The sequence below is a fragment of the Cebus imitator genome, unplaced genomic scaffold (genome assembly GCF_001604975.1).
Source record: "Cebus imitator isolate Cc_AM_T3 unplaced genomic scaffold, Cebus_imitator-1.0 Scaffold85, whole genome shotgun sequence".
Classification (NCBI taxonomy): Eukaryota; Metazoa; Chordata; class Mammalia; order Primates; family Cebidae; genus Cebus; species Cebus imitator.
The window spans coordinates 6,910,044-6,919,871 of record NW_016107400.1 but is presented as its reverse complement, the minus strand read 5'-3'; positions in this window follow the sequence as shown (position 1 = coordinate 6,919,871).

The following is a 9,828-nucleotide window of genomic DNA, read 5'->3' as shown; positions in this document are numbered from 1 at the left end:
TGCTCTGTCACCAGGCTGGAGTGCAGGGGGGCGATCATGGTTCATTGCAACCTCCACCTCCCGGATTCGAGCAATTCTCCTGCCTCAGTCTCCTCAGTAGCTGGGACTACAGGCGCTCATCACCATCCCTGGCTAATTTGTATTTTAGGAGAGACAGGTTTCAGGTCTCGAACTCCTGACCTTGTAATCTGCCCACCTTGGCCTCTCAAAGCGCTAGGATTACAGGCGTGAGCCACTGCACCCTCCGAGGGTGGTTCTAATGTTTAGCCATAGTAGAAAATATTTGACCTGACAGGGCACCGTAGCTCACGTCTGCAATCCCATCACTTTGGGAGGCTCAGGCAGCAGATCACCTGAGGTCAAGAGTTCAAGACCTGGCCAGCATGGTGAAACCTTGTCTCTACTAAAAATACAAAAAATTAGCTAGATATGGTGGCGCATGCATGTTATCTCAGCTACTTGGGAGGCTGAAGTGGGCGAGTCGCTTGAACCCGGGAGGTAGAGTTTGCAGTAAGCCAAGATAGTACCACTGCATTCCAGCCTGAGCAACAGAGGGAGACTCTGTTTCAAAAAAAATCTGACTTGGAAGGTAAGAGGCAGAAATGTGGGGCTGCATTGTAACTAAACCCAAGTCAAGGCTAGGCTAGGTGTGGTTGCTCACACCTATAATTCCAGCTCTTTTAGACATCAAGGCCTGCAGATCACTTGAGGCCAGGAGTTTGAGACTAGCTTGGCCAACACGGCAAAACCCTGTCTCTACTAAAAATGCAAAAATTAGCTGAACATAGTGGCATGCACCTGTAGTCCCAGCTACCCAGGAAGCTGAGGCAGGAGAATTGCTTGAACTTGGGATATGGAGGTTGCAGTAAACCAAGACTGCACCACCGCACTCTAGCCTGGGCAACAGAGTGAGAACTTGTCCCCAAAGCAAACTAACAAACAAAACCCAAGTCAAAAAAAAGGAGGTAGCTGTGTCTCTAAAATAATAAAGTCAGATTTATTACTTCTTAATGAACAGATCAAGGTCAAGTCATGAGAGACAAAAATATTTATTGGTGGTGGTTTTCAAAGGGACACTAGCATTGTGTTTGATTTCGATTACCTTAGGAGGAAACTAGCCATAGCCTAGAGTGGATATATCTACTGTCCTATCTTACCCTGCACCCTCATTCATGGGTCAAGGATTCCTTCTCACCATCTGGAGAAACCAGAAGAACGTATCAAAGCTTACCCTCCCCACCAGCAGAAAGAGCAGAGGAGAAGTCTTCATATTCAGGAGACACCTGAGATGGCAGATTTTGCAACACAGAAGGTCAGCCTGGGGAATCAGGGCCTTATTTTTATAGGGGTGGCAGGTGGAGCTCAGCTTGAGGACAGGGCATGTGGAGTACTGAACAGACTTTAGAGGGAGAGAAAAATAATAACATACAATATCGTAATTAAAAAATAATATAACTATATAATGAATATAAATGTGATTAATATATAATAATGCATAGTAAAATAAGTGGACTAAGGAAAGAAACATTTTCTTAAGAGTTAAGTGTTCTGTAATCCCAGCACTTTTGGAGGCAGAGACAGGAGAATCGCTTGAGGCCAGGAGTTTGAGATCAATCTGGGCAACACAGTGAGACCTCTATCTCTACAAAAACGTTTTAAAAATTATCAGGGCATGGTGGTGTGTGCCCATAGTTCCAGTAACTTGGGAAGCTTAGAGGCGAGAGGATCACTTGAGCCCAGGAGTTCGAGGCTGCAGTGAGCTATGATTGCACCACTGCACTCCAGCAAGACCCTGTCTCTAAAAAAATAAAAAGACTTAAGCATTTGTTCTTGGACTGAAGGAAACATACATCTGTTTCCCTGCCCCAGTCCACTTTAAACACTAGCTGTTTATTTCCCATTGGCTAGTGAAAGATTTAGTTTCTGTCCCATGATTAGGGAACAGGAGAGGTGGAACCTGTAGAGCAAAGTTCCCGCCAGGCAGCTGAAATCCTAACACGCCGAAGGCTGTCGCTGAAGATAACCCAGCTTTGGTTTATGTAGCAGATGCCGTGTCAGAATTAGAGTTATTTCCTCTGTCCTAGCGGGAGAGGTAATGGAAGGTCATGTTATCATTCTTGGGAAGATGAATTTCCCCGGAGCCACAAAAGGCCTTTGTATTGTGATGCTCTGGGCCCCTCTGGAGGAAATCACGCTCTATTCTCTGAGAAAGTGAAAGTAATAATAGTCTTTAAGGAACAAATAAGAGAAGCTCTCGAGTAACTGTGGGGCCTCCTGGGAACAATCCAAGGAACTACCTTTAAAGGGTGAGCAACCCCATTGTCTTGGGAGAATGAAATAAAGCTTTTTAAGAGCTGAAAGGAGATGAATAGCTCTTGCATGTATCCCTGGGAAAGATAAAAAGGCAGAATTTCCTGGGCAGCTAATACCTTGGGGGTAATGGTGATGGCTCCGAGTGGAAACCCTAAGCAAATGCTCAACTCTGTGGAGTGAGATTCTCCCTTGGAACTGCCATGCATTGCAACAGCTGTGGTCAGTTGAAGGATAGTGTGAGCACTGGTACGTGAAACAGAAGCCATGTGTGACATCAAGGAGGGTGTTGACAATGGGTGAGTGGACCATCAAGGCATGGAAGCTGGCCCATAATATTTTCCTTATTTTTCTCCCCACTCTGAAGCCTGAGAATGTCCCCAAATGTCCCTTCCTCAAAACCTGCTATTGCTGTCCAACAGACAATAAAGCTCCAGCTGTCCAAGCTGCCATTTTTAAATTTTTTTTTTTTTTTTTTTTGAGATGGAGTCTTGCTCTGTCACCTAGGTTGGAGTGCAGTGGCATTATCTCGGCTCACTGCAGCCTCCACCTCCCGGGTCCACATGATTCTCTTGCCTCAGCCTCCCAAGTAGCTGGGACTACAGGTGCTCATCACACTGACTAATTTTTGTATTTTCAGTAGATACAGGGTTTCACCATGTTGGCCAGGCTGGTCTTGAACTCCTGACTATAAGGTCTTTTAGGCTGACTGACGGTACCATGAATGCCATGTTAACCACCGTGACCTGCACAGACACTCCAGATGAGTTCTTGGAAAATCGGAAGTAACTGGATGATCATGAAAAGAGGAAGAAATGATCAATCCCTGCAGCGCCTACTTCACTTTAAGACATTCTCTGTTGTTCCTTATTCCCGCCCCAACTGATAAGGCCATTGGACTTTGTAACCGACCTTGGTCAACCTCGTGACTCCACACCCTACAACCCCCTCCCAACTTGCAAAAAACCGCCCTGAACTGTAACTTCTTTAACTTTCCACTGCCCACCCAAACCTATAAAACCAACTCCTATCCCACCACCCTTCATGGACTCCCTTTTTGGATTTAGCCCACCCGCACCCAGGCGAATAAACAGCCATGTTGCTCCATGTTGCTTACACAAAGGCTGTTTGAGTGGTCTCTTCATTCAGAGTGTGCGTTTTAACACTGACCTCAAGTGATCCACCTGCTTTGGCCTCCCAAAGTGCTAGGATTACAGGCATGAACCACCACGCCCAGTCCATTGCCCAAAATTTACCATCTTAGGTGTCTACTGTCCTCTGCTCTCTTCTGCTGGTGGAGAGGGATATGCTCTGATCTCTGCTTCTCCTGGTGGAGAAGAAGGAGGTGGAGGGAAGAAAGAGTCCTGGTCCCATGGATGACAGATACAAGGAAAGAGAGTGCAACTATAGCAGATTTGGTGCCTGATGCACACAGCAAGTCAGTATGCCAAGCATTAGGTTGCAGCAGAGGGCCACCAAATGAGGAGATGGGAGGGAACCTCAAATCCATCTTCTTGAGGGATTTGGGGTTAGGGTTTTTAAGGGTTTCAGAGTCAGCTGGAGCTTGGAAATTGTTGATTGGTTGAAGACTGTAGGGTAAAGTCACGGGACAGGGAGATGAAGAAGCTGTGTTTTCATGCTGATCCTGTTCCTCTAAGGGTCTTCAAACTGGTTGGCATCAGCCGTTTTACTGGACTTCGGGATCTGAAAAACATCTTAAGTAATTCTTAAACAAAAGCCTTATGATTCTAATGTCAGAAACAATGGGGATGAAAGTCAATTCTTAAACTGTCTTAGGACCTTACTGTCCAAAATATTATCTACAGGGATCATGAGGATGCAATGGTCAGTGTCCAGTACTAAGTGACTTTAGCAACAAGGAAGTGGGCAGATTGCAGCCTGATTGGTACATCATTACAACTATATTTCTGTCCAGAACCCGGAATGTAATTCTTGTCAACACTGCAGGAATGGTTTCAGGGGGCTCTTTCCCATTCAGTTGTGGCTTACTGTCTCCTAGCGTAACTGAAGTCAAACTCTACTCACTTCCCTGAGATTAACTTCTTATCAAAGACCATCACCTCTTTAAGGGGACATTTAAAAAGCTATACTGGAGAAACCTGCAAAAAAAAAGATAAAGGCATAGGCTTCAATCAGGTTTAAGTTATTTTGGAGAAACATAAGATTTATTGCTATACTCACTCCTTTTCAGTGTTGTAAATTATTTAAAATCTAATACAGTGAATATTACCAACATAATTATGGAGGAATAGGAAAGTGTTAATGTTTCAGAGGTCTGATGCTACACAGGCCTAATATTACTCATGAGGAAGCTTAATATTTAAACAGAGTTGGAATGAACTGGGCTGCTTTAAACTGCTTCCTTTATGTTCAAAGCAGACATTATCTTCTCAAGGTGGAATGGCTTTCTATTTGCATAATGTCTTTCCTTTTGTTCCTTCTGTTGTTCCAACTAATTGCTTTAGAATACTGACCTCTGATGTTTCTCCTGTCTTTCTTGCCAATAATGATTTATGGTTCTCTTCCCTCTTGATATGTAAAATGTGAAATGAAAATTCAGACACTTCAAAGGCACAAGACTTTGCGTAACTCCCCCACATCCGGAATGGCAGTATTGATCCTGGGTGCTAGAGAGTGGATCAGGGTAGAGGAGAGAGAAGCCAGCTCCCCTTGGCTTCCTTCTTAATCAAAGTGTTTCATTATGGAATGAGAGGGGCTGGGTTTGGAGGAAACATTGTAGGGGTTGGGTTCTTAAAATTAGAAGTTCCCCTTCCTAAGATAGGCTTGTAGTGGGGATTGCCTGCTTCTTTGAGGTTAGTACAACCAGATAAGTTTCTGTGACTGAATTGTTCTGCCTTCTTTAAATTGTCCTGGAAACTTAAAGAACAAAAATACTGGGGTTGAGGGTGGATAGAGCTTGTATTTGTAACTATTGAACAAGTTATAATTTATTAAGTATTGACTATAAGCCAGTCATGTGTTAAGTGCCATGCAGGAGTCATCTTGTTAAATTTTCAGTGCACCCAGTGAGTAGGATTCTATTGTTATCTCCATTTTGCAGTATAAAGGGAAAATATTTTTCCCTCTACCCTCTTAGATTTAATAACTAGGACCCTATAAATTGAACTGACAAAAGGATAAAGACATGCATGTTGTATTTGTTGCTAATATTTTAATTTTTTACATCCATGTACACATGGATCTCACAGAAAAAGAAAATGAAAACTCAAAGAAGTGGTTAGGGCTGAGAGTTTATATACTATTTTAACAAAGAACAATAAATGCCTGGATAAGTTACAAGACGAAGAGGGTTTGCGCTTCTGGGGGTGGTAAATTGTGGGAAGATAAATACCTGGGAAGGGGGGAACAAAGGGAAGATAATGGTTATTTCAGCGAGGCTTACTTATGCAGATTCAAATTGGTGCAATCTTGAGTGATAAGAGTCATCTCATTTTCCTGGTATGACAGAGAGGAGCCAGGACACCTTTATAAAGGGAAATTTATGCTCTACTTTTATATAGAAAGTGGAGGGTAGAGAACTTTTCCTGCATCTGCTGTTTTTTTCTCAATTGCCTTCAGCTCAAAATAATTCTTGTGCCAAAGTGTCATATTTTGGGGTGGCATGCTCTGATGCCCTTCAGCAGCTGAGTAAACTGAAGCACAGAAAGCACCTTGCCTAAAGCCACAGAGCAGGGACTGGAACTGGGCCTATTTTAAAGACAGGGAGGGTAGGCATGAGGTAGTAGGGGAGCTTTTTGTGGCAGGGCAGTCATGATCACATAACTCAAAGTTTCTGCTCTCCCAGGTCTTTAGCCCTTGGGACACCTGGCACAGGAAAAGAAATTTCTTGATCTCTAAGGAGCTGAGCGCTAGCAGGAGTGAGTGTAACAAGTTGATCTTGCCTGCTGTACAGATAAAACCAATTCACAGAGACAGCCATATTACTGTAGAGAAAGAGTTTAATAATCACAGGGCTGGCTGAGTGGAAGGATGGGAGTAATTACTCAAATCAGCCTCCCCAAGAACTCAGAAGCTAGGGTGTTTTTGTTTTTGTTTTGAGATGGAGTTTCACTGTTGTCACTCAGGCTGGAGTGCAATGGTGCGATCTTGGCTCACTGCACCCTCCACCTCCTGGGTTCAAGTAATTCTCCTGCCTCAGTCTCCCAAGTAGCTGGGATTACAGGTGCCTGCCACCACACCTGGCTAATTTTTGTATTTTTAGTAGAGACAGGGTTTCACCATGTTAACCAGGCTGGTCTTGAACTCCTGACCTCAGGTGATCCACCCACCTTGGCCTCCCAAAGTGCTGGGATTATAGGTGTGAACCACCATGCCCAGCTGAGGCTAGGGTTTTTATAAATAATTTGGTGGGCAGGAGGCTAAGGAATGGGTGTTATCAATTGGTTGGGGATGAAATCATAGGGGTGTGGGAAACAGTCCTTGTATGTGCAGTCAGCCTCTGGGTGGGGAGCTGAGTCATGAGTCATGGGTCTAGTTGGAGTCAGTTGATTGCCAGAATGCAAAAGTCTGAAAAACATCTCAAAAGAACAATTTTGCGTTCTACAATAGTGATTTTATCAACAGGAGCAATTGGAGAAGTCACAAATCTTGTGACCTCTGGACACATAACTCCCAAGCAAACAGATTATAGAAAAGCAAGCTAGAGGACAATGGCTAACTATCCTTTATCTATGCCTACATCTCAGCAGAATTTAGGGCCCTCCCATAATCCTAATCTTGTGACCTTTCATTAGTCTTACAAAAGTGGTTTCAGTCTCCAAACAAGGAAGGGATCAGTTTTAGGGAGCAGCTATTATTAACCTTGCTTCAAAGTTAGAACATAAATGAAATTCCTCCCATGGTTAGCTTGGCCCATGCCCAAAAATGAGCGAGGACAGATAGCCTGTGAAGCTAGAAGCAAGATGGAGTCAGCCGTTCTAGACTTCCCTTATGGGAGTCAGGACCAGAGGGTCAGAGGTTAGAGAGGAGTCAAGACTAGAAGTGTGGAATAAGATTGAGGTTTCATGCCTTTTAAAATGGTGGTAGAGGCTAGGCACAGTGGCTCACACCTATAATCTCAGCACTTTGGAAGGCCAAGATGGAGGCATCACTTGAGGTCAGGAGTTCAAGACCAGCCTGGCAAATATGATGAAACCCCATCTCTACTAAAAATATGGCCAAGCATGGTGGCTCATGCCTGTAATCCTAATACTGTGGGAGGCTGAGGGGGGTGGATCACGAGGTCAGGAGTTCCAGACCAGTCTGGCCAATATGGTGAAACCCTCTTTCTCCAAAAAAAAAAAAAAAAAATACATATATATATATATATTTTTATTTATACTTATATTTATTTATATATATTTATTATATATAAATAAATATAAATTAAAATATATATATATATATATATAAATTAGCCAGGCATGGTGGCATGCCTGTAATCCTAGCTACTCAGGAGGCTGAGGCAGGAGAATCACTGGAACCCAGGAGGCAGAGGTTGCAGTGAGCTCAGATAGTGCCATTGCACTCCAGCCTGGGCAACGGAGCAAGAATCTGTCTCAAAAAAAAAAAAAAAAATTAGCTGGGCATGGTGTTGCATGCCTGTAATCCCAGCTACTCAGGAGGCTGAGGCAGGAGAACAGCTTGAACCCAGGAGGCAGAGGTTGCAGTGAGCTCAGATAGTGCCATTGCACTCCAGCTTGGGTGAAAGAGCAAGACTCCATCTAAATTAAAAAAAAACACAAGGCCGGGCATGGTGGCTCACACCTGTAATCCAAGCACTTTGGAGGCCAAAGTGGGTGGATCACCTGAGGTCAGGAGTTCAAGACCAGCCTGACCAACTTGGTGAAACCCCATCTTTAAAATAAAATAAAATAAAAACAGTTGTGGTGGGGAGAGGGAACAAGGAAGGGAAGGAGGAAGATATCGAGAGTTAAGGCTGTGAAGGGATTTATTGCAAGGAATGAGCTTTATGCGATTGTGGAGGCTAATCCAGACTCCACAGGGCAGGCCATTAGGAAAGGCAGGCTGGAAACTCTTGGGCAGGAGCTGGTGCTGCTGTCCACAGGTGGGATCTCTTCTTCTGTATGGAAGCCTCAGTCCTACTCTTAAGGCCCTTTTAAACAACTGCATCAAGCTCACTGAGATTATTGAGAGTAATCCCCTTTACTTAAAGTTAACTGATTGTACATGTCAATCACGTCTAAAAAGTTTCTTCATAGCAACCTCTGTATTAGAACTAAGTTTGATTGAATAATTGTATACTATAGGCTAGCCAAGTTGGCACACGAAAGTGATCATCACAGTGCCCAATAAACAGTTGCTGAATTAGTAAATAATAAACTAAGCCAGGCATGGTGGCTCATGCTTATAACCCCAGCACTTTGGGAGACAAAGGCAGGAGGATTGCTTCAGCCCAGGAGTTCAAGACCAGCATGGGCAACATAGTGAAATTCCATCTTTACAAAAAAATAAAAATAAAAATAAAAATAAATTCTCATGCATGATGGTGCATGCCTGTAGTCCCAGCTACTCAGGAGGCTCAAGCAAGGATTGCTTGAGTCCAGGAAGTTGAGATTGCAGTGAGCTGTGAATACACCGTTACACTCCAGCCTGGGAGACAGAGTGAAACCGTGTCTCAATAATAATAATAATGATAATAATAAGCTAGTGTGTTTTGTTTTGAGACAGAGTCACACTCACTCTGTTGCTCAGGCTAGAGTGCAGTAGTACGTTCTTAACTCACTGCAACCTCCGCCTTACAGGTTCAAGCGATTCTCCTGCCTCAGCCTCCAGAGTAGCTGGGATTACAGGCATGTGCCACCACATCCAGCTAATTTTTGTATTTTTAGTGGAAACAGGATTTCACTATTTTGCCCAGGCTGGTCTTAAACTCCTGGCCTCAAGTGATCTGCCCACCTCAGCCTCCCAAAGTGCTGGGATTATAGGCATGAGCTACAGCGCCCGGCCCTGCTAATGTTTATTCAGCAGTTAATATGTGCCACACACTGTTCTAAGAACTTCGTATATATTAATTTGTTTGCCCTTCCCAACAGATATATGAAGCCAGTATTATTACCTCTGTTAGTAATAATTAGTACTGTTTATCAATCAATATTTCCTCTTCTCTCTTTTTGCAGGCATGTGGTAGGTTTTTACTTTGCAGTATTCTTCACATTTGGTATAGTCATGTGACTTGTTTTGATCAATGAATTATGAGGAGGAGTGATGTATATCACTTACAGGTAGAAACGTTTAAGAGCTAGTTTATTTTTCTTTTCTTCTTTTCATTTTGACCAGCAATGTTCAGATAATAGAGTCTCTTCTCAGCTTTTGTCTCCTGGAGTGGGCAATATGTGCAGAATCCCAGTTGACCACGTTGGATACATAGCATGTGTTTCTTTCTCTCTCTCTCTTTTTTTTTTTGAGTTGGAGTCTCGCTCTGTCCCCCAGGCTGGAGTGCAGGGGTGTGATCTCAGCTCGCTGCAAACTCTGCCT